At 41.9% G+C, this 24,100-nt stretch overlaps 1 protein-coding gene across 1 annotated transcript in view; it reads right to left on the bottom strand.

The window, feature by feature from the left end:
• Nucleotides 1–24,100, bottom strand: part of PCSK2 (proprotein convertase subtilisin/kexin type 2) — a 342,143-nt gene that overhangs the window by 35,212 nt on the left and 282,831 nt on the right. The gene's annotated exons all lie outside the window — the stretch shown is intronic.

A 24,100-nucleotide genomic window follows, 5' to 3' on the forward strand; every position in this document is an offset into this window, starting at 1 on the left:
GTGTGATCAGGGCCACCGATCATTTGGGTGCTGCTGGAGAGGGGTTGGCTGTGCCCCTTTGTTATATACATTACTATGCTGCATCATGGGACATAATATCAAAATCACAAGGGAAGGGAGCCCTGGCTACGCCTCGGTCTCCCCTATGTTTCCAGACCCCTACAGAGGCCTAGGCAGTGCCAATTCTTACGGAGGGCGATGCAAACACGTCATTACGCGAAACTCCATCCCCGAGCGGAGTACTAATGACGGGGAGCACCTGGATATAGGACAGAGCTACAGGCAGGCGGAGGGAGATGCTGGCAGGCGGCCGGGAGGGCACGCAGGCGGGTGCTGTAAACAACCGTTACAAAGACCATAACACGGCCCTGGCAACTGGTATTACACGGCCCTGGCAACTAGCATTACACAGCCCTGGCAATGATCATGACACCCGTCCCAGAGTATGAAACCCCTGGCAACCAACATAGATCCCAGAGCATGAAACCCTTGGCAACCAGCATAGATCCCAGTGCATGAAACCCCTGGCAACCAACATGGATCCCAGAGCATGAAACCCCTGGCAATGAGCATGACACCCAGCACGTGAAATCCTTGGCAACGAGCAGGTAATTTAAGAGTAATTAAGCTTTACTGTATGGCATAATGTATCAAGGCCATTGCGGTGTGTGGCATAATATGGTGCAGGGGGCATTACTTTGTGGGGTTTAATAGGGTGGAATTTATTTTTTTCCCCTGTGGTGGCATGATCTGTTGGTGCAGGGTCAAAAACTGGGGTGTAAGGTAGTCTTTTCAGGCACCCATTTTAGTTAGGCCACGCCCCCTTGCTGGGAGAGCAAATTTGTATTTTTTATATCTAAGGGGAGTGGGGGGGAGGGGGGCATTGGGAGCCAAATTGGCTAGAAACAGCCCTGGGCCTAGGTAATCTGAAATTGATACCTACCCTTCAGGAGTCTTTAGGTATGCTGTGAATTGCTTCCCTATCCATTGCCTGGGGCTGTGCTCTGTAACAACAGGTTGTACAGGCCTCTCTCTGCATTGCCCTCCTACTTGCTGACAGCAAAAGCCTCTCCTAGATCTTCCTGACCGGCAGCTAGTGGATGAAGCTTCCTGTTTCCTGAGCACAGTGGCAACAACATGGGGAAAAAGATTCAACAGAAGAGATCTCCAACAGGTAAGTTAGGGTATGGGGGAAGGCGGTTGGGTGGGTATAGTTTGTAAAGTCTATGGTATGTAATACAAAGAATAAGGAGGGTAAAAGGTTAATTATTTAATGGTGTTAATTAGGATTTAGTGTTTTTAAGAGACCATGTAATTAGGAGTTTAATGTATACAAATGTAATTATTTTATTATATTGGGGCTAATCAATATTAGGTATTATAAAGGTAATTATTGTAAAAGGAATAAATATATTATATGGGAGTGTTTCTATGAAGCTAAAGTAGTTCATGATTTTAAGGAAGAGTTAGATATTGATAAAGGAATGATATTGCAAGATGATCAAAAATACTCTCTGTATTATATGGCAGCCACAATCCTCTGTATTATATGAGAGTCACACTCCTCTGTATGATATGGCGGCCACACACCTCTATTATATGGCAGTCACTGATGCTTCATATATTGTATGGTGGTCATAGTTGTTCTCTGTATTATATGGCAATCACTGATGCTCTCAATACTGTATGGCAGTCACTGGTGCTCTCTGTATTATATGGCGGTCACTAAGATGTTCTCTGCATTATATTGTAGTCACTAGGATCAATTTTGTCATGGCCCTTCCCCATGAGGCATGCACCTTATGTCCCTATTGGAAAAATAAAGTGGGGTGTGTGGGGGAGGGGTTTACCAATTATTTTCCTGGCACATAGCAACAAAAGGTCTAGTTACAGCTCTCTGTGTATTTTATGGCAGTCAGTCAAAAATGCTGTCTTTATTATATGGTGGTCACTAATGCTGTCTGTATTATATGGTGGTCACTAATGCTGTCTATTACATGACGGTCTCTGGTGCTGTCTGTAATATGTGGTGGTCATATAGGTAGGGGGTGACTACAATTAACTGGGACAAGGTGGGTGGGCAAGTTGTGTCTTCGCCGCAAGTAACAGAAAGCCTAGCTTCACCCTTTAGTATCAGATACCTTTTTTGAAAGGGCAGCAGATCTCTTCTAATACAGTGCAACTCTCTTAGGTTTACGTATTACAATAACATCTTTTAGGTTGTGTTTTTGTTATTGTTGAATTCAAACAAGTCTTAGAGACTTTATAAATAATACAGTAAGAGCATTCTACAGAATGTATTTAAAAACTAAAAGAGATCACATAACAAAATGCGCCATTCCAGACACCCTAACAAAAACATGAGGCTATCTTTTAAAACGTCAAAAAAGAAAAAAATGGGATTTTTTCTTTACTTGTACTAAAGCGCAATACACTAATGCTCATTACTCTTGTGTATGTTCTCATGCTTACTTTGAATTAATAAAAAACCTGTTCATAAAAAAGTTGCAATAAATTATATTTCCCTCTCTGTATGTCATATTATTTACAGGAAACTGACATAGAGATCTTCACTTTCATTGCTCGAAGGCATACATCTGTACTAAAAAACCATAGCAACCAATTAAACACATGCTTATACTAAATTACATGAACTAGACAGATGAAAGGTAATTGCTGATAGGTCGTTACTGTGTAGTTTTAGAGCAGTTCTGTACCTTTGAAAAGAAATGTTACAAAATAACCCTGAGCCAATGTTCCCTAAAAGCATCTATTTACTGTATTTACCAATTATTCCTACATTTAAGAGATCTCTGTGGCTTTCTTCATTTATTAGTGGTGCTTTCAGTAAATAGTATTTTTTTATGGTCCATCTATGGCTAAAGATGTTTGTGTAGAGGACAGGAAAGGTCATTTATAAACTGCAAAATAGGAAAACTGCAGCAAAAACACTCTTCTGCAGCTTTGCAGACCCAGACGGTGATGTCTGAGAAGGTGCAATACTTAGCACTGGCCTATAGGAGATTTTGGATGGATGGTGGGTGGTTCTGAGTGTGGATTAGGGGCAGGAGGGTGTCTTCATTTGCAAGACCAAAATGTCATTTTGTGAATAGGATTATGTAACTGAAATTAAGCAGTGTCTGTCAACCAGGGTTGGGTATGAAATGTCGTCAGTCGGGATACCGTCGGTTACATGACCGACCGCGGCATCCCGACAGTGAGAATTCCGACACTGGATGAGGGTAAGTATTTTACCCCTCTCCCCTCCCCTAACCCTCCAGGGGTGTTGGCTATGGATAAGGATATTGGAAGGGTAAATGTAATAGGGTCCAATGTATTATACTGCAAATTTTTAGGTTTGAGGTTATTACAATGTGCAAGTATGAGAGCGTTTTTTAGTGCTTAAACTCACACCTTGTAATACGAGTTCCATTACAAGGTGCGAGTTGTACAGAAGTATGCACAGAACAGTGAGATCCGTGCATGCTGCAGGGTGTAAAAGTTAACAAATCGTTTCCTTCACTAACCACATGGTTAATAGCAGTTAACCTTGTGGCTCTCATAATAGAATACAATGTAGCAGTTCTCACCATTGAAGTATATGGGGGAAGATTGAGTGACAGCACAGCCGCTCACAGCCAATCAGACAGCAGCTCCTAAGAATGTGCTTGCTTTTTAGCTGGAGGCTCCTACATTGACAGGAGACACCCGGGTGATGCTCAGTCATGTAGAGTAAGTGAATGTGTTAACACATACAGTTACTCAGTCTGTGCTGGTTCAAATATAGCAGTTTGTTATTTTTTAACCCCTTGGATGCCTACTTGGACCAAAGAGGACCTGATCTACACTAGGAAGAAGTGAGTATGGATTTTTTCTTTTACAGCTACCATGGATTCTACATGGAAAAGAGGGCGTGAACGGCTACAGGGAGTGTAGGTAAGTATGTGTGAGTGTGCAAGGATGTTTATTAAAGTTCTACTGTCATGGTGTGCGCATACTTTTTATTAATATTTATTTAAAAGGGTACTATAGGTATTAGCGGGCCTTTAATGCCCTGCGTTCTGGTACTTGTGGTTCTCCGAGTACACGATTGTGGGGGAGGCTTGTTGGGACCTGTAGTCCCACCTGTAAATGACAATATTAATTCTAACTAGAGATGAGCAAGTTCGGTTCCCTGAGTACCAAACCCCCTGAACTTCATGCTCCGAGCCTGGATCCAAGTCTGACTCGGGACTTCCCGCCAAACTCGGAAACCAAAACGAGGCAAAATGTCATCATCCCGCTGTCAGAATCTCATGGGTTTTGGATTCCATATAAACAGCCGTGTGTCACTGCCATTTCACTATGGACTTGGAGAGTGAGGAAGACAAACCTCTGTCTCTCTGTGTGGGTGGTGGCATCGGGTGGGGTTAGTGTGTGCGCTGTAGGGGTACTGCTGCAGTCACCGTGGTGAACAGCACCTGTGCAGTGTTAGTGGTGCTTTCCTGGCTATCCTGGCTGTCACTGGTGTTTCATGTGCTGCAGCTGTACATGGCTGTTGCTGTCCTGGCTGTCACTGTGTTGTACAGGGTGCAGGGGCACTTTCCTCCTGTATGCGCGAAAATATAGGGAAGCTGCTGGCCCTGTATGTTGTAAAAATTCAGGGGTGCAGTTGTTAAAAATTAAAAGCACATTGCTGTATGTTGTAAAATATAGGGGTGCTGCTGGCCCTGTATGTTGTAAAAATTCAGAGGTGCAGTTGTTAAAAATTAAAAGCACACTGCTGTATGCTGTAAAATTTAGGGGCGCTGCTGGCCCTGAATGTTGTAAAAATGCAGCAGTGCAAAAATTAAAAGCACACTGCTCTTGTATGCTGTCAAATATATGGGTGTTGCTGCTCAAAAAACTTTACACTGGCTCTGTATGTTGTAAAAATTCAGGGGTGCAGTGAAAATCAATGTACACTGGCCCTGTCTTGTATGCTGTAATTACTCTAGGGTGCAATGAAAATCAATGTACACTGGCCCTGTCTTGTATGCTGTAATTACTCTAGGGTGCAATGAAAATCAATGTACACTGGCCTGTCTTGCATGCTGTAATTTTTCTAGGGTGCAGTGAAAGTCAATGTACACTGGCCCTGTCTTGTATGCTGTAATTATTTTAGGGTGCAGTGAATATCAATGTGCACTGACCCTGTCTTGTATGCTGTAAAATTACAGGGGTGTTGGGAAAATACAGGGGTGCTGGCACTGTCTGCGGTTGCGATGTCTAGGTCTGACCTTCACAACACTGTATGGGAAGAGGAGGCTCCTACCACCATTTGCACGCCCCCTGCAAGTGCTGGGAGGAGCACTGCCAGTCCAGTTGCTGATATTAAGATTGAGGATGTCACTGTAGAAATACACCAGGATGAGGAGGACATGGGAGTAGCTGGCACTGTGGAGGAAGTTGGTGATGAGGATTCTGATGGTGATGTGGTTTGTTTGAATAAGGCACCAGTGGAGACAGTTGTTGGCCATGGGATGAAAAAGCCCATTGTCTTGCCTAGGCAAAATACCAAAAAAGCCACCTCTTCAGTGTGGAATTATTTCTTCACAAATCCGGACAACAGGTATCAAGCCATCTGTTGCCTTTGTCAATCCATAAAAAGTAGGGGTAAGGATGTTAACGACCTAGGAACATCCTTCCTTATACGTCACCTGCAGTGCATTCATCATAAGTCATTGTCAAGATCAGAAACTTTGGGTAATAGCGTAAGCAGTCCACTGACACCTAAATGATGTGGTTTTGTAGGATTATTATTTCTCAGTGAGGATGAGGATGTAAACACTGAAGGGGTGGTGGTGGGGGAGGGGGGATCTGAGGAAGAGGACAACATCTTGCCACTGTAGAGCCAGTTTGTGCAAGGAGAGATTAATTGCTTCTTTTTTGGTGGGGGCCCAAACAAACCAATCATTTCAGCCACAGTCATGTCGCTGAAATTATTGGTTTGTTAAAGTGTGCATGTTCTGTTTATATAACATAAGGGTGGATGGGAGGGCCCAAGGACAATTCCATCTTGCACCTGTTTTTCTTCTTTTCATCATGTGCTGTTTGGAGACTATTTTTTAAATCTGCCATTCTGTCTCTAACTGCAGTGCCACTCCTAGGTGGGCCAGGTGTTTGGGCCGCACACTTGTGTCGCTTAGCTTGGCCATCCAGCTACCTCATTGCACCTCTTTTTTTCTTTGCATTATGTGCTCTTTGGGGCCAAGTTTTAAAACTGCCATCCTGTCTGCCACTGCAGTGCCACTCCTAGATGGGCCAGGTGTTTGTGCCGCCCACTTGTGTCGCTTAGCTTAGTCATCCAGCTACCTCTGTGCAACCTTTTGACCTAAAAACAATATTGTGAAGTGTTCAGAATAGACTGGAAATGAGTGGAAATGAATGTTATTGAGGTTAATAATACCGTAGGATCAAAATTACCCCAAAATTCTGTGATTTTAGCTGTTTTTATGTTTTTTCAAATATCATCCAGATCCAAAACCAAACCAATAACCCGAAAGTGTGGTTTTGGCAAAACCAAACCGGATCCAAAACACGAGCGGGGATCCAGATCCAAAACCAAAACACAAAAAGTGTCCGCCGCACATCTCTAACTCTAACTATTACAACTTAAATGCTATCAACTAGGCACCCACCTCCCAGGGGTGCCGAGGATAGTCCTGCTTTTCAGCCCAAGCCTTGGGTGCCTTTAAGGGGGTACCACTTTATTGGGGAGGTCCCCACTACCCCCAGGGATCCCCAGCCTGGGCTAACTAGTTAGGTGGGGTAATGCTTCGGCCATGGGACCCCGTCATGTGTGTCCCCTGGCTGTGGCATTACCTCGTGCTAGTGAAACCCATTGTTGTTTCTAAAAATACAGGGGTTTCTCCGCCATATTCTTAGAACCAGGACTGGTCCAAGAGCCTGGTGCTGGTTGTTAAAATAAAGGGGGACCACACACATTTATCCCACTAATTTTTTTTTAACCAGGACCAGCTCAAAGAGTTCATGGAGGGTTATACTTTGGGAGTGGGGACCCCATGTCATTCTTTGTTTATTTTTTAACTATTTCTAAACTTTTGCACATAGAAGCATGCACGATTCTCACTGATCTTTGCATGCTTCTGTCAAACTCGCCTATAAATAACTGGTCTATTTATGGGTAAGTTTTGGTAAGGTTTTGGGTGCAAGTTTAAAACTCGCACCCTATTACAATGATCGGGTTTTATGTTTTCCATAGGAAAACATCTGGATGTGAGTTTGGTCTGTGCAAGATTCGGGATTGCAGGAAGCATGCGAGTTTGCATGTTCCCGCATCCTATTACATTGTACGAGTTGAAATAAAATTGCACATTTTACAAACTCGGACCCAATTACAATTGGCCCAGGGTCTTATCCTTATACTTTCAATCAGATACATTATGCACCTTGCCCACATCTAGGCAGTGGCATCACTACGGGGTCTGGGGGATGACACCAAGGTGTCGACTCCTGCTCAGTGACACTAGCTGGGTGCCGCACTGTAACATTATGTGCAGCACCCAGCTCCTGTCACAGTGTAGGAGCCGGCATTGCACACAGACAGTCTCCAGAGGCAGACCAGCAATTCTGGGAGACACAGAGTGACGAAAATGGAGGTCCGGTCAGAGGCCACACCTGCTCGCAAGGCGACTCCCTTTTTCATCTGCATATAAACAACATGTCCTCCCGCACCGGATGTCACCAAAGGTTTTTAATGGCTTGCATTTAAATGAATGAAGTACTCAGTGGTGTCACAAACTGGATAAGGGAGGTGCAGGCTGCATCCAGGTGTCACCCTTGGAAGGGGTGACACCAAAGTACCAGCTCTTCTGCAATGACTGGAGCCGGGTGCTACAGTGTGATATTCTCCTGCAGCACCCAGCTACTGCCACAGATGAAAAGCTAGCACTACACACAGGCCAGTGGAAGGAAGCCAGTATCTCTGGGCAGGGCCATTTTAACAGCAGTGTGGGCCCCTGGGCACAGCAATACACTGGGGCCACTACCCATCCTCCAAGAGTGGGGGTGCTATCAGCGGCAGCTTTGATGTCCCGCGGATGGTAGGGGGTGTTCTATCTTCCGCTCAGCATGTAGGACCTGGAGCAGTAATTTCTACTAATTACTCCTTTACTGCACAGATGGGGTGGGAGGTAGAACACTAAACTGTAGAAGGAGGCATTGGGCTGAATGAAAAAGATTTCTTAGCTTTGAATGGGATATGTGTCTCACCTGTCAAGAGGTTCTGGGGACTTGGGTATCAGAGTTCAGGAGCCAGAGCAATCCACCAACAAATATATAAAACTGCATATTAGGCGTGTGGAGCTTGAGCAGGGACCAGCTGCTTGAAGGCTGATATCTCTGGTTCTGGGCATAGTAGAGACAAGCTGCTAGTGTCCACCGAAAGTGGAGAGTCCCAACTTTTAAAATGTACCCTCATAAAAACTCCTAAGTCATACAGAGCCTGAGATATCTGGCTGGGAAGAGCAATTAACAGGCTTGGAGGGGACCACTGTTTGAATTCGGATATCTCTGGTTCCCTAGGGCCGATTTTCCAAAATCTTGTACCCCTGGAAAGAGGGGACCCTCAGCTATCAGCCTAGGGCCCTTATACTCCTGGGGCCCTTGGGCAAGAGCCCATTGATCCCATACAAAAAGACGGCCCTGTCTCTGGGGATACTGGACACGCCCGCCGGAGTGACGGAACAGAGATCCCAGTGAGGCCACGCCCCTTTTTATTAGGTCACAGTCCTTTTCGGTGACACCTCTGGAAAAACTGTACATGAAACAACATTCTTGTATAAATTAATATAAAGATTCTCCACTTCTTGATATTTTAATCTAAATATTTATTCTTTTCATTTAAAATTGTTTAATTACTTTGTTACATGGTCATAGAACAATGATAACAGTTGGTACAATAAATAACAGAATTTATTAGCTGCAACAAGTATCACTACAGCCACACAAAATGTTAACCTTTACTTAACTGTAATATCACATGGCTCATTGACTCTGTTAATTTGTGTTAATGAGAATAATCCTTAACACACAGCTGCAATAAACAGGACATTTTATAGGAAACTTAACAACATAGATCTCACTCCAACTGATTCACGGGCCTTTAAAATATCTAATTCAATACGTACAGCATCAAGGTTAGTCAGGCATCTGCTGATGCATTGGTGACCTGCTGTATGTATTAGTGTCTGCTTCTGAGAATTTAGAGAATTCCTGGTTATTTTACAATTACTATGTGCATCAGCCCTTCCTAGTACTAACTACTAGTACTAATTAGTAAGCAGAAACTTTAAAAGGTGCATCCACCTTTGTTGATATTAATTTTTAAGGATTATACAGTACGTACAGTAATTACCTTCCTTCTGTAGTTAGTATGATGATTACCTCCAATTACAGTGTACCATAAGTATTGCCTTTAATAGTCACCTAAAAATACACACGGTACATATTTGGTCATATGATTACTATCTTAATAAGCAGCATCATTTTAAAAGAGTAACATGGGGGCGTAGTGGTTAGCATTACTGCCTCAAATTACTGAGGTCATGAGTTCAATTCCTGGTCATGGCTCGTCTGTATTTTATCCCTGTGTTTTACATTATTATCCCTGTGTTTGTACGTTATCTCCAGGTGCTCCAGTTTCCTCTCATACTCCAAAAACATACTGGTAGGCTGAGAACAGCACTATTATTATTATTATTATTATTATTATTATTATTACATTTTATTTATAAGGCGCCACAAGTGTTTCGCAGCTCCATACAGAAGCCAGTACAGGGAGTCAAAACTTAACATTACAGTAAATAAATAACAAAAACAGCGTACAGGTAACAAAGAGCACCACCATTCTCAAAACATAATACAGCTTAGATGTAAGTAGCGAGTGAGTGATCAGCGTACTACTAGGAGCTGGTGGCCATAGATAGGGATGAGTCTTTACCAGCAGGAGAAAAAGCGAGTAACGATGGTCGCTGAGTAGTAGAGGGCTGTGAGAGAAATGTGTCGAGAAGAGGGTTTTGACAACAAGAGGAAAGAGAGCCCTGCTCTGAGGAGCTAACAATCTAGTGGGAAGGGGCGACAGACAGATGACATGAGGTGCAAGCAAGCAGGAGGTAGCCTAATGGCAGGGTGTAAGCAAAGCAGAGATGGTCAAGGTATGAGGCAGGGGGATGGAGGAGCAGACTCAGGACTAGTTTATGCATTGGAAGGGTACGCTTTGATGAATAGGTGGGTTTTCAGTGCCTGTTTGAAGATTTGCAAGGTCGGGGAGAGTTTAATGGAGTGGAGGAGCACGTTCCACTGAAGCGGTGCAGCACAGGCACTATGTAAATTAATGGCACTATATAAAAAAAATCGGTAGTAATAATAATAATAATAATAGTAATAATAATAATAAATAATAATTATTATTATTATTATATTGCAAATAGAACCCTCAGCCTAGTTTGAATACTTTGCTTAAACACACTCACTATAGGGGAAGATGCATCAAATCTTATCAACCAATAAGCTTCAAGTTATCATTTATCTAGCACAGTCTAGAAACAACAACTGATTGATTGCTATGGGCAACTTCTCTACTTTATCTCTCTCAAAGGTTTGATACATCTCTCCCTAGCACTGTCTTACAAGTACTCAAGTCTGTAAAAATAAACAGCAACTGTCTGTTCTCTTTCCAGAACGTCAATACTCCTACAGATAAAGTTACCCACTCGGCTGCATCATAAGCCGACATTAGTGGGTTAGAATTGTACATTCCCATCTGTATACTGCATCTCATAAATTATTCAAACCAGGCAGGGTGTTCTACTTGAAAAATACCTATTGCACTGTCAATAATAAAAGTCCGCAAAGATGACATACTGTATGCTTTAAACCTGTCTTGCTGCTGATACTTTTACAAGTTGGTTGATATAATTCAATGTATCTGTTGGGATCAGCTTTGCTGTTTAGTTATGCTCATTCAGCTGGATACTTATTTGATAAGACACATTCTTTTATTATTTCGCCATGGAAACAGTTATACTGGAACAAAAGATCATTCTCTAAAGGTGTAGGGTAGATATTCAGCAGTAGCACAATAAAATACAACAGTACTGTACATCCAAAGATATGTAGACAAAAGAGGTTGCACACTACACACAGATATGTCTGGTACAGGGCAGAGATGCTTTTGTGTCATTGATTGTAATGGGGCTTACTTTGTTTTTGTGCCCTTGCTTGTGTGCACTGATATGGCAACGAGTACTGACTGAGCTGTCTCATTACAGGGGAAGGGTGGTTTTCCTGATCGACTGGCAACTCAGCGTAATGTGTGAATGCATCGGAACTATGAGCACAGTGGCCAATATTTACTAAGAATTCGAGTTTGTCCGATTTGTGTTTTTTTTTCTAAGTCCCAATCCGGGAATTCACTAAGCAGCAATCTCGGCAGTGTTTGGACTATTCGTAATGGTTTGATTTGCAAAGTTCCGAAATACGAATAAATAGACCATCGGTCAAACACGGCTGTTATTTCATAGAATACGGGCATTCACTATTCATTCGTATTTGGGTGTTAGTTTCTGAGTGCTCAAGTGCGGGTCTGTTTTTTTCTCGATTCGTTTAAAAAAGCAGCAAAAAAAATAGACCTGCTTTTTCCAGTCGAGTTTGGATAACCATGCACGGATCAGTGAGATCTGTGCATGGTTATCTATGGGAAAGGGTCTGTTTAGTGTAAAAACTGAAAAAAAAATTGCGTGGGGTCCCCCTCCTAAGCATAACCAGCCTCGGGCTCTTTGAGCCAGTCCTGGTTGAAAAAATATGGGGGGGGGGGAAATGACAGGGGTTCCCCCATATTTAATCAACCAGCACCGGGCTCTGCGCCTGGTCCTGGTTCCAAAAATACGGGGGACAAAAAGCATAGGGGTCCCCCGTATTTTTGAAACCAGCACCGGGCTCCACTAGCCAGGTACATAATGCCACAGCCGGGGGACACTTTTATACTGGTCCCTGCGGCCCTGGCATTACATACCCAACTAGTCACCCCTGGCCGGGATACCCTGGAGGAGTGGGAACCCCTTAAATCAAGGGGTCCCCCCCAGTTACCCAAGGGCCAGGGGTGAAGCCCGAGGCTGTCCCCCCATCCAAGGGCGGCGGATGGGGGGCTGATAGCCTTGTGAAAAAATGTGAATATTGTTTTTAGTAGCAGTACTACAAGTCCCAGCAAGCCTCCCCCGCAAGCTGGTACTTGGAGAACCACAAGTACCAGCATGCGGTGGAAAACCCGGCCCGCTGGTACCTGTAGTACTACTACTAAAAAAATACCCCCAAAAAAACAGGACACACTCACCGTGAAAGTATAACTTTATTACATACATGCACACCTCCATACATACATACTTACCTATGTTCCCACGAGGCTCGGTCCTCTTCTCCATGTAGAATCCTTGGGGTACCTGTGAAAAGAATTATACTCACATAATCCAGTGTAGAATCCGACCTTTGAATAATCCACGTACTTGGCAAATAAATAAAATGGAAACCCGACCACGCACTGAAAGGGGTGCCATGTTTACACATGGGACCCCTTTCCCCGACTGCCAGGACCCCCCCTGACCCCTGTCAAAGAGGGTCCCTTCAGCCAATCAGGGAGCGCCACGTCGTGGCACTCTCCTGATTGGCTGTGTGCTCCTGTAGTGTCTGTCAGGCAGCACACGGCACAGATACAATGTAGCGCCTATACGTTCCATTGTAGCCAATGGTGGGAACTTTGCGGTCAGAGGTTGACCGAAAGTAACCTCACCGCTGACCGCAAAGTTCCCACCATTGGCTACAATGGAGCGCATAGGCGCTACATTGTATCTGTGCCGTGTGCTGCCTGACAGACACTACAGGAGCACACAGCCAATCAGGAGAGTGCCACAACGTGGCGCTCCCTGATTGGCTGAAGGGACCCTCTTTAACAGGAGTCAGGGGGGGTCCTGGCAGTCGGGGAAAGGGGTCCCATGTGTAAACATGGGACCCCTTTCAGTGCGTGGTCGGGTTTCCGTTTTATTTTTTTGCCAAGTACGTGGATTATTCAAAGGTCGGATTCTACACTGGATTATGTGAGTATAATTCTTTTCACAGGTACCCCAAGGATTCTACATGGAGAAGAGGACCGAGCCTCTTGGGAACATAGGTAAGTATGTATGTATGGAGGTGTGCATGTATGTAATAAAGTTATACTTTCACGGTGTGTGTGTCCTGTTTTTTTGGGGGTATTTTTTTAGTAGTAGTACTACAGGTACCAGCGGGCCCGGTTTTCCACCGCATGCTGGTACTTGTGGTTCTCCAAGTACCAGCTTGCGGGGGAGGCTTGCTGGGACTTGTAGTACTGCTACTAAAAACAATATTCACATTTTTTCACAAGGCTATCAGCCCCCCTTCCGCCGCCCTTGGATGGGGGGACAGCCTCGGGCTTCACCCCTGGCCCTTGGGTGGCTGGAGGGGGGGACCCCTTGATTTAAGGGGTTCCCACTCCTCCAGGGTACCCCGGCCAGGGATGACTAGTTGGGTATGTAATGCCAGGGCCGCAGGGACCAGTATAAAAGTGTCCCCCGGCTGTGGCATTATGTACCTGGCTGGTGCTGGTTTCAAAAATACGGGGGACCCCTACGCTTTTTGTCCCCCGTATTTTTGGAACCAGGACCAGGCGCAGAGCCCGGTGCTGGTTGATTAAATATGGGGGAACCCCTGTCATTTTTTTACCCATATTTTTTCAAGAAGGACCGGCTCAAAGAGCCCGAGGCTGGTTGTGCTTAGGAGGGGGGACCCCAAACAATTTTTTTCAGATTTTTTAAGACTTTAATCAACTTTTTAAGGTACACAATGAAGCCCTGCATGGATCTCACAGATCCGGCCGGGATTCCTTGTGTTTTGTCAGGCAGTGTTTTACTCATCACTCCCGTAAAACACTGCCTGATATTACGAATCACATCGACATCGGAAAAAACGATTGTGCAAAACTCGGCAGCTTAGTGAATGATCGTATCAGGATTCAAAAAGTTGCAGTAAAATGCACCCGATACCATTCGAGTTCAAACACCCTTCAAAACGGACAAAACACGAATCTTTGTAAATATACCCCAGTGTTTCTACTGAATTTGCATCTTTTTTGCACTGCTAATTTGATAAAAACCCAACAGGTCACACACCCTGTACAGCACTAGTGGATATGGGTGCTATACAGATATCCCCTCATACACATATCCTTTTTGCGCCATATGGCACATGACCCATGGTGCGACTTAGATGTTTCACTTCAGGTAGCGTTTCTTACTCCCATATGGGATCAGTGTATTTGTTGTAAAGAAATACAAAGCCACAGATTACGCTCTATGATACGTGATGTGAAGCATGGCGCAGCTTACTTGTATCACCCCTCTGTCTTTTGCAGTTTTACACAGGTTAGTATCTGATTTGTACACAGCAGGGGCATGCAATGGCAGAGCCAATGTCCTGGGTACCTGTATATTGTATTTATGTTGCATTAGAGGCGCTAAGAAGCATTTTTTTGTAAAAAAGAGTCTATGAAACCACACCACGAAGCCTGTGGTGCCCCAAACAGTCGCTAGGCTATTTGGCGCAATTTAAGGATATGTGTATGTGAATTTATTGTGCCACGATTGTGAGAAAAGTGAAAATTCTGTTTCTGTGAAGCTATGATGTAAAAAAGATGCTAAAATGTAGAAATCTAGATGTCCAAAACATTTATTCACTGCATGTCATCTGCCAGATGACACAATTACAAGAGGTGAATGAGGGCACATACTGTACTCTAGCCTGGGAATGGTAAACTGATGACAAATGTAGCTTGATGTCAAATTCTTTGGACCAAGCATGCCATAATTTGCAGATAAACTGAACTTTCCTATACCAAAAAAGAAGAGGAAAAGACTCATTTTTTGAGGGGCACTCATTGAAAAATATTGCATAAAATCTAACTTTTATTAATTACCATTAAAAGCTGTTGCCACCAACCAGGACTGGGACAAAAACATACACACATAAATACAAAAATGACAAAACAATAGAAAACAACAAAAAAATGACAAAAAAAACCACACCTAGGTTTGCGTGTGGCATCTATGATAGGAGTGCCTTTTTCTTCCCCTTTTCTGCAATCTGCAGCAGCTCATTTGCTCTTCACCTCTCTAACTCACCAATATGACACATGTGTCAGAGGATAGATTGGATATTTACCCTGGTTACATTGATTCCTGCATATTGAAATGATGGATATATATGAAGAGCAATAGTTATATATATATATATATATATATATATATTTTGCTACAGCTTGTTTTTGAGGCATACTAGATACGTCTGCCCAGACAACTTCAATTAGTAATAGCCTGTCTGTACCTGAGATACGGATCAGGGTGTTATTTATAGTGGATACTCGATACCAAGAAATTATTTACTAATATAAGGCTTACCGGTTTACTGCACTGAGAAAATTAACAGTATTTGCACTGTAACATTTACAAGATTATTATTATTATTATTTTTTGTTTATATTATGGATATTTATATCCTAGATCCTGAATAAATACTATGATTATTTCGCTACTACCTCTTTATAGGAACCAATGACATACAATCTATGGGGAGACTGCACTTACCATGAAGTTTGAACACACACTAAACCATCATTGTTACTTATTTACTCTACGCCAGTAGCATTTATTACGAGAGACTGAAGTATTGATGGTAAATCTATCTACAGTGTTTCTGTTTCCTGTGTTAGCCGACTATACCAGCCCACTATTTGTCTCCTTCTGTTAGGGGACTGTTAAGGCTAACTGTTGCAGGAACTAGTGTCAGTATTTATCATATTGGCCCTGACTGCGTCAGGCATATCTCCCCATGGCGTGTTCATACCACACGCAAACCTAGGTGTGGTTTTTTTTGTCATTTTTTTGTTGTTTTCTATTGTTTTGTCATTTTTGTATTTATGTGTGTATGTTTTTGTCCCAGTCCTGGTTGGTGGCAACAGCTTTTAATGGTAATTAATAAAAGTTAGATTTTATGCAATATTTTTCAATGAGTGCCCCCAAAAATACGAGAGTCTTTTCCTCTTCTTTTTTGGTATACTAGTGTTCACTCTCAGGGGTGCACCTTTACATGAGTTACTGCTATAGTATCCTTCAATGAAGGATTAAATTCTAAACTACTGTGGTTTTTTCCAATTCATTCAGTGTCATATCATATTTCACCACCTGTGCTCAAGTTTCCCATATCCCCTTTCTCCCTCTACATTAAAATTTACCAATCTGGGTTTATCCCAGACTTTCCTATACTTGAAGCACGGTACTATTTATTTGGACTATACCGATATACTACGGTCTGATTCCACCATCTTTATTATTTTTTGCACAACCAGGACCTAACATGTCATTTAGTCTCAAAAAGGAATTATCCTCCACACGCAAAATCAATGAAAATCTGAGTAACATTTTTCCTACCACACTATCTGATACAACACACATCAATAGTTGGGGTGACGATTTGAGGAAATTGAGAGTCATTCTACAAAAACAAACAAGGGTTAACTGGGAAATATCCACCTTGGAAAACTATCTTAAGCAGAAGATTGTACCTAGGGGCCTACGACCCAAAATCTTTCCGACTTTTGAGCTAGCTACCGGCACACTTAAGGATGACTGGGAAGCAACCCTGCTAAAATGCTCCTCTGAATTGATGCATATTCTTATCAAACACCATACTCTAGTATTAGATGAATGCGAAAAAGAAATTGACAATTTGGGAAAAAAATTGGAAGAATGGGAGAAGGACACCAACTTCCAAGGTAATTTTGAAAAGATTAAAGAAGAACTTAAATCCTATGAACAAGGTATTATTGAACGTAAAAAAGAAAATTTCTGAGGGACAAACGTGACTTTACCACCAAAAACATTTTCAAGTGGAACCGGTTAGCCCGCTCAGGAGAACGGACATTCCAGAGAGACTACAGTTCATCTGAAGTGGAATCATCTGAAACAGACGAACCTCTATCCCCACAGCCAAGACCTACGGCAGCTTTTTTAGGAGAAAGCTCGGGGAGCAGGGGAAAGTACTGGAATCAAGGAAGAGGAAAATACGGAGGGGGAGGAAAAAGAGGAAAACACACCAATTCCTGGGACTCACCCATACCTCAGAGGCAATCCTCCAGGACACGCAAACCAAAGTAATCGACTCAACTAACCTCAAGATTATCAACTTATCCACGAGGGTATTATCCCCCAGTGAAATGGCGGTTTTAAGTAAGGGATTGACATTCTCACCCAATACATCCATGAACAGGTTCCAATGGGAGAAGGACCTCCGTCTTTTTGGTAGGAAATTACTCCTAAAAAAATTATTTGCACCAAAAAAAGACCCAATATCTTCACAAATAACAGGAGCATGGATGACTGAGAGCACTGTTGACATTACATCAACACCTGTCACTACTGCTCTCACTGATGAGGAAGCAATGGCACTCGACATTCTGGAAGAACTTTCTGCTGAACAGGGCAACCCCGCTGAAATATATGGTAGCGGACGGAACATCAGTAAGAAGAAAAGTACCTTTACCCCACAGGAAAACATCTGCCCAGAAGTTGGGGTGTTTTTAAACCTTGTTTCCAGGGATATGGATGATCTATACCAAAAAACAAGGAAAACAAGGATACTTGAGGATAATCTAACATCAGAGGAAAGAAGATCACTCAAAGAAATCCAAGAGTGGGATAACATCAGGATTAAACCCTCGGATAAGGGTGGGAATATAGTACTGTGGCCAAAAGAACTATATATGCAGGAAGCACGGAGACAACTGACAGATACTACATGCTACCGCCAGATGCTCTTTAACCCTACGGATAACTATCAGATCATATACAACAGATTTATTAATGGGGCCCGGGAGAAAGGTATCATCAGTAAACAGGAACATACTTTTCTTAAAGTGGAACATCCCAAAACTCCAACGTTTTATATGCTGCCTAAAGTACACAAGAACCTTGACAACCCCCCTGGAAGGCCCATAGTATCGGGTATTGAAGGCCTTCTGGAACAGGGGAGCATCTTTCTAGATCAGTGCCTCCGACACCATGTACATACATTACCATCCTATGTACAAGACACGAGGGATGTTCTACGGAAAATCCACGACATTCAACTTAGTGGTGATCAGTATCTTGTCACACTTGATGTCGAGTCGCTATACACGAGCATTAGACATGAAGATGGGTTAAAAGCAATCAGATACTTTCTGCACACTGAGGGCATGGACGATTTCAAACAGTTTTTGCTGGATCTATTGGAGTTTGTACTCAAAAAGAATCATTTTACACTCGACGACAAATACTATCTCCAAGTCCGAGGGACAGTGATGGGCGCGGCATGTGCGCCAACATATGCTAACCTGTTTCTCGGATGGTGGGAGAAAGAGTATGTATTCAGTGACAACAATGATGAGTATACGAACCAGGTGATTATGTGGCTAAGATATATAGATGACATTTTCATGATCTGGCAGGGCCAAGAAGAGGATTTACTGAGATTCATAGACAAACTCAATAACAATGATCTTAATCTGAAGCTTACCCATGCTATCAGCAAACAAGAAGCAACCTTTCTGGATCTATATCTCAGTGTGAACTTACAGGGATATCTCCAGACAGAGCTATTTAGGAAAAGTACAGCGACGAACAGTCTCCTACATAAGAGCAGTGCCCACTTTCCCCCTACAATTAAGAACTTACCTAAGGGTGAGTTTCTTAGACTCAGGAGAAACTGTTCTACCAAACAAACATATCTGGACAAAAGTAAAGAACTAACAGTCAGACTCCGGGAAAGGGGCTATAGCAACAAACTTATCAAATCGGCAAAGTATCATGCATCCCGGATTGAGAGAGAAACCCTTATCTTCCCACAAGATGAAAAGAAGACTGAATCTACGGTAGTGAGATACGTTACCAATTTCTGTCAGGAATGGAGAGAATTACAGACACTGGTCCAGAGACATTGGAAGGTCTTACTTATGGATGAGGACCTGCAGAAAGTTCTGGGAGATAGACCCTCCTTTAGCTGGAGAAGGGCCAGTAGCTTAAAGGACAAACTGGTAAAAAGCCACTTTGTCAGGAATCCGCCTCGTAAGACCCCACTGAAAGGTACATACCCATGTGGTAAATGTAAGGTCTGTACTCTTATAATCAGAAAGGATCAGATAAGGGATAGATTTGACAACAATATCAAACTGGAACAATTTATCAACTGTGACACCATGGGAGTGGTATACTGTCTGGAATGTAGCTGTAATTTAAGGTACATAGGTATGACAACCCGCGTACTTAAACAAAGAATCTTAGAGCATGTGGGCAACATTAGGAATGCCGCTTTGGATCTAGCCAAGCATAAAAAACTCATGTCAGTGGCTAGACATTTCATGAGATACCATGAGGGACAAACACAAGGATTACAGGCCTTTGGCCTGGAACGTGTCAGACTTGGAACACGTGGTGGAGATTTGAGTAAAGAACTACTCCGGAAGGAAAGCAAGTGGACGTACAGATTAAACACAGTGAGCCCCCATGGCTTGAACGAGATGATAAACTATAATGTCTTTTTATAGACATACTTTATGTGTGTTTAGTCATTTTAGGTCGACTCTTTTCCTGTCAACACCTAACTACACATATCTTTCCCAATCTCCAACATTAATTTAGTGTGTAACTCTGTATAACTATTTACCATATAGTTTTAATTCACAAACAATAGTGTAATCTCGTAAAAATATTTACTATATAGTTTTAATACACATACAACATCTCACTCTCTCAGGTATTATATTTTGCCCATGTTACTATCTTCCTCACGCGCAGTGGGCCTCAACATATACACCACATATTTTTCACAATCTTTTTACTTATTATTTGAGTTTTCTATCCATTCTCTCTATACTTTTATTTTTGTTGTTAGGGTGCCACGGCTGTGGATGATTTAATGCTCATAAAATGCATAGTTTACAATCACATTGACAAAAGGTCTATAGATTTTTATCCCATCATTTCTGTATCTGACGGGGCCTGTATAATTATTTATATTATATAAGGGCCATTCGAGATATTTTATTTATATACAAATATATCCCCGATTTCCCTTATAGTGTTCCGCATTTTCAACATTATTACATCAGCAGTGTATTTTATTACAATTTTTTATTTATTTTTTATTTTTATTTTTATTATTTCATATACTCTCTTAGGGAAATCTTTTTAAAAGAATTCCTTTTTCCAATCTTATATATTTACATATACTCTTTCACCGCCTTATAACTTACTGTTGTATTGTAACATTTTCATGTTATTGCCATTGTCTATTTATACTTTCATAAGAGGCATTTTTTGGATACTAATGGATTGAATAATTAGTATGTCTTTTGAGAATTTTGTTCCCAATTGATAGGGAATGGGAGACTAATATTGACACCTGGACGTAATGTACACACCAGGTCTCATCAGGCACCAGCACAGGCTTAATTGATAGCCACACACCTTTGCTCCTGATTGGACATTACCTAGTTATAAACAACTCCAACACCCGGTTACAGGGTGTCTCACTGAGGAAGCCAGAAAGCGAAACAGCTGTCTGAGGAGACTCAGTGCAGGGCAGCCAGAGCCGGAACCACACACCCTGATATCCACGCGCAATCTTAGGTACCTTTCCATTCGAGTGACAGCCGGCGGGTCCACATGGTGGGTAACGGATCCTGCAATACCCTGCGGCATCAGGACCTTTACTACCATTAGGGTCCCAGCACTGTTACCAAACTACTTTCTTCCAGGCACTATAGGCAAAAAAGAGGTACCGCTCACCTTGCATCAATGTATTTACACATGCAAGGAAGCAGCATACACTCATAAGGGGATTGGTGCTCTTTATTTCATCTTACTCATAACATGTATCTTTAAATCTCCCTTTTTTCAATGCTCTCTCATTGTCGCAAGGAGAACTCAGAGGACACCCTGCGCTGTTACATCAGGGTGCCCGTGGGTGATCTTTTCAAAAGCAGAAGCATTCTACCTGTTTCTAACCCTTAGGTGCAGATGGGACATGCTCATTCACTGTATTAATGCATGTCACACAGTGAACAGTAGCCACCCCACTACATCTATGATAGGAGTGCCTTTTTCTTCCCCTTTTCTGCAATCTGCAGCAGCTCATTTGCTCTTCACCTCTCTAACTCACCAATATGACACATGTGTCAGAGGATAGATTGGATATTTACCCTGGTTACATTGATTCCTGCATATTGAAATGATGGATATATATGAAGAGCAATAGTGATATATATATATATATATATATATATATATATATATATATATATATTTTTTTTGCTACAGCTTGTTTTTGAGGCATACTAGATACGTCTGCCCAGACAACTTCAATTAGTAATAGCCTGCCTGTACCTGAGATACGGATCAGGGTGTTATTTATAGTGGATACTCGATACCAAGAAATTATTTACTAATATAAGGCTTACCGGTTTACTGCACTGAGAATATTAACAGTATTTGCACTGTAACATTTACAAGATTATTATTATTATTATTTTTTGTTTATATTATGGATATTTATATCCTAGATCCTGAATAAATACTATGATTATTTCGCTACTACCTCTTTATAGGAACCAATGACATGCAATCTATGGGGAGACTGCACTTACCATGAAGTTTGAACACACACTAAACCATCATTGTTACTTATTTACTCTACGCCAGTAGCATTTATTACGAGAGACTGAAGTATTGATGGTAAATCTATCTACAGTGTTTCTGTTTCCTGTGTTAGCCGACTATACCAGCCCACTATTTGTCTCCTTCTGTTAGGGGACTGTTAAGGCTAACTGTTGCAGGAACTAGTGTCAGTATTTATCATATTGGCCCTGACTGCGTCAGGCATATCTCCCCATGGCGTGTTCATACCACACGCAAACCTAGGTGTGGTTTTTTTTGTCATTTTTTGTTGTTGTTTTCTATTGTTTTGTCATTTTTGTATTTATGTGTGTATGTTTTTGTCCCAGTCCTGGTTGGTGGCAACAGCTTTTAATGGTAATTAATAAAAGTTAGATTTTATGCAATATTTTTCAATGAGTGCCCCCCAAAAAACGAGAGTCTTTTCCTCTTCTTTTTTGGTATACTAGTGTTCACTTTCAGGGGTGCACCTCCACATGAGTTACTGCTATAGTATCCTTCAATGAAGGATTAAATTCTAAACTACTGTGGTTTTTTCCAATTCATTCAGTGTCATATCATATTTCACCACCTGTGCTCAAGTTTCCCATATCCCCTTTCTCCCTCTACATTAAAACTGAACTTTCCTGTCAGACACTATTCCCTGAGGAAATCCATGCCATCAAAAAAATCTCCTTAAAAAATTGTTGTATGCTAAGGGTAAACCCATTCGAGGAACAAATATGTGCTGACTTGCCAAAACGGTCAACAGTAAACCACATGGTGCTTTCATTTTTGCACAAAGGCAAGTTCGTTATGATGTCAATGAAGATTTGTGTCTGAGGATAACTTGAAATTAAAAGAGGATGTAGAGGCCTGAGAAGGAGAATTATGGTTATACTGTATATTTTATTGGTCTTAATGGTATAGTTATGTGAGTGAGTGAGTGAGTGAGTGAGTGAGTGAGTGAGTGAGTAAGTGAGTGAGTAAATGATTCATTTATATTGTAGGAGATCAAGTTAATCAACACACATGTATATAAAGACACATTTAAATCAGGAAGACACTTCCCTTATGAAAATATCTTAGATATGAAACGCATTGGTAGTGATTTCCCAGTTTTGTCATTTACCAGGAATGATGTTGGGTGATGTTTATTGCCCTGCTTTCCTGAGCTAACTAGATTCAAGGTTGTGTATTGCCAGATCAGATTCCCCTTATGTATAGGTGTCATTTCATCCAACACTACAAGAGCAAGAATTACTCACTTTATCGGTGGCTCACATCTGATAGTAACTGAGTGCATTCAGGTTCTGTAAGCAGTTCAATGTTCAGTTAAAGAATATAATTCCTTTTAAGTGCATTTTTGTTTCTGTGTGGTGGTCCCATCTTTATTTGCTTTTGTATAAACAGGTCACTACCACATCAAAGCAAATTTACCACAATGGGGTGTTTTCAGTTGCAGTCAGAACTGCCATCTTGTTGGAAAAACGGCAGTTTCCGACTTTTTAGGACGGAAACTGTTCCGACCTATTAAATTTGGCTACCGTTTTTCTGACAAGTTGGCAATTCCGACTTGTCGGAAAACACGTGGATCGGCGGAATAGCTACAGATCCACGTGTTTTATTAGCCCCATTTCCGACAATGTAAATCCAACTTTAAAAAAGGATTTAGCCACTCATTGAATACTGCATTGTCGGATCCTTTCGGTCAGAACGGATCTGACAAGCATTGAATACACCCCTAAGACATCTTTTGTGGAATGTCTAATGCAATCTTGAAATCTTGAAATCCTTTTCTATCAAAATAAAGGAGCCAAATATCTTCCAGTAGATCTACAATCAGCATTTATAAAAACAAAAATTCAATATGAATATTTTTTGCAGAGCCACATTCAATTATTGATATCCATATTAAGTTATATACTTCACAACCTTACTCTCTTTCAGAAACATTGTGTTTAATAATTATCTAAGTGCTAATAATGTTTTCTATTATATTGCCAGTTGTTATTAATAAATTACGCTATTAACTTATAGTCAATATGTAAAGGGATACAACTAGCCAGAGTAACCGCCGTGTGCAGCACGGACAGCGGTTAGACGGGCTAAACTGTTGTTTTAGACACACGTCTGGTAGTCACCAGGTTCATTTTGATGGTGAGCTGCTCCACTGTAGCGTGTAGATTGGCCCTCATGCACCTTCGTAGCCAACGTTCACCTCTCACATCAATGGCACGTGGTGCTCCGCAGTTTCCACGTCGGTTATTTGCAGTGGTGCCATTTGTCCAGTCACGATACACATCTTC

The sequence above is a fragment of the Pseudophryne corroboree genome, chromosome 4 (genome assembly GCF_028390025.1).
Source record: "Pseudophryne corroboree isolate aPseCor3 chromosome 4, aPseCor3.hap2, whole genome shotgun sequence".
Taxonomy (NCBI): domain Eukaryota; kingdom Metazoa; phylum Chordata; class Amphibia; order Anura; family Myobatrachidae; genus Pseudophryne; species Pseudophryne corroboree.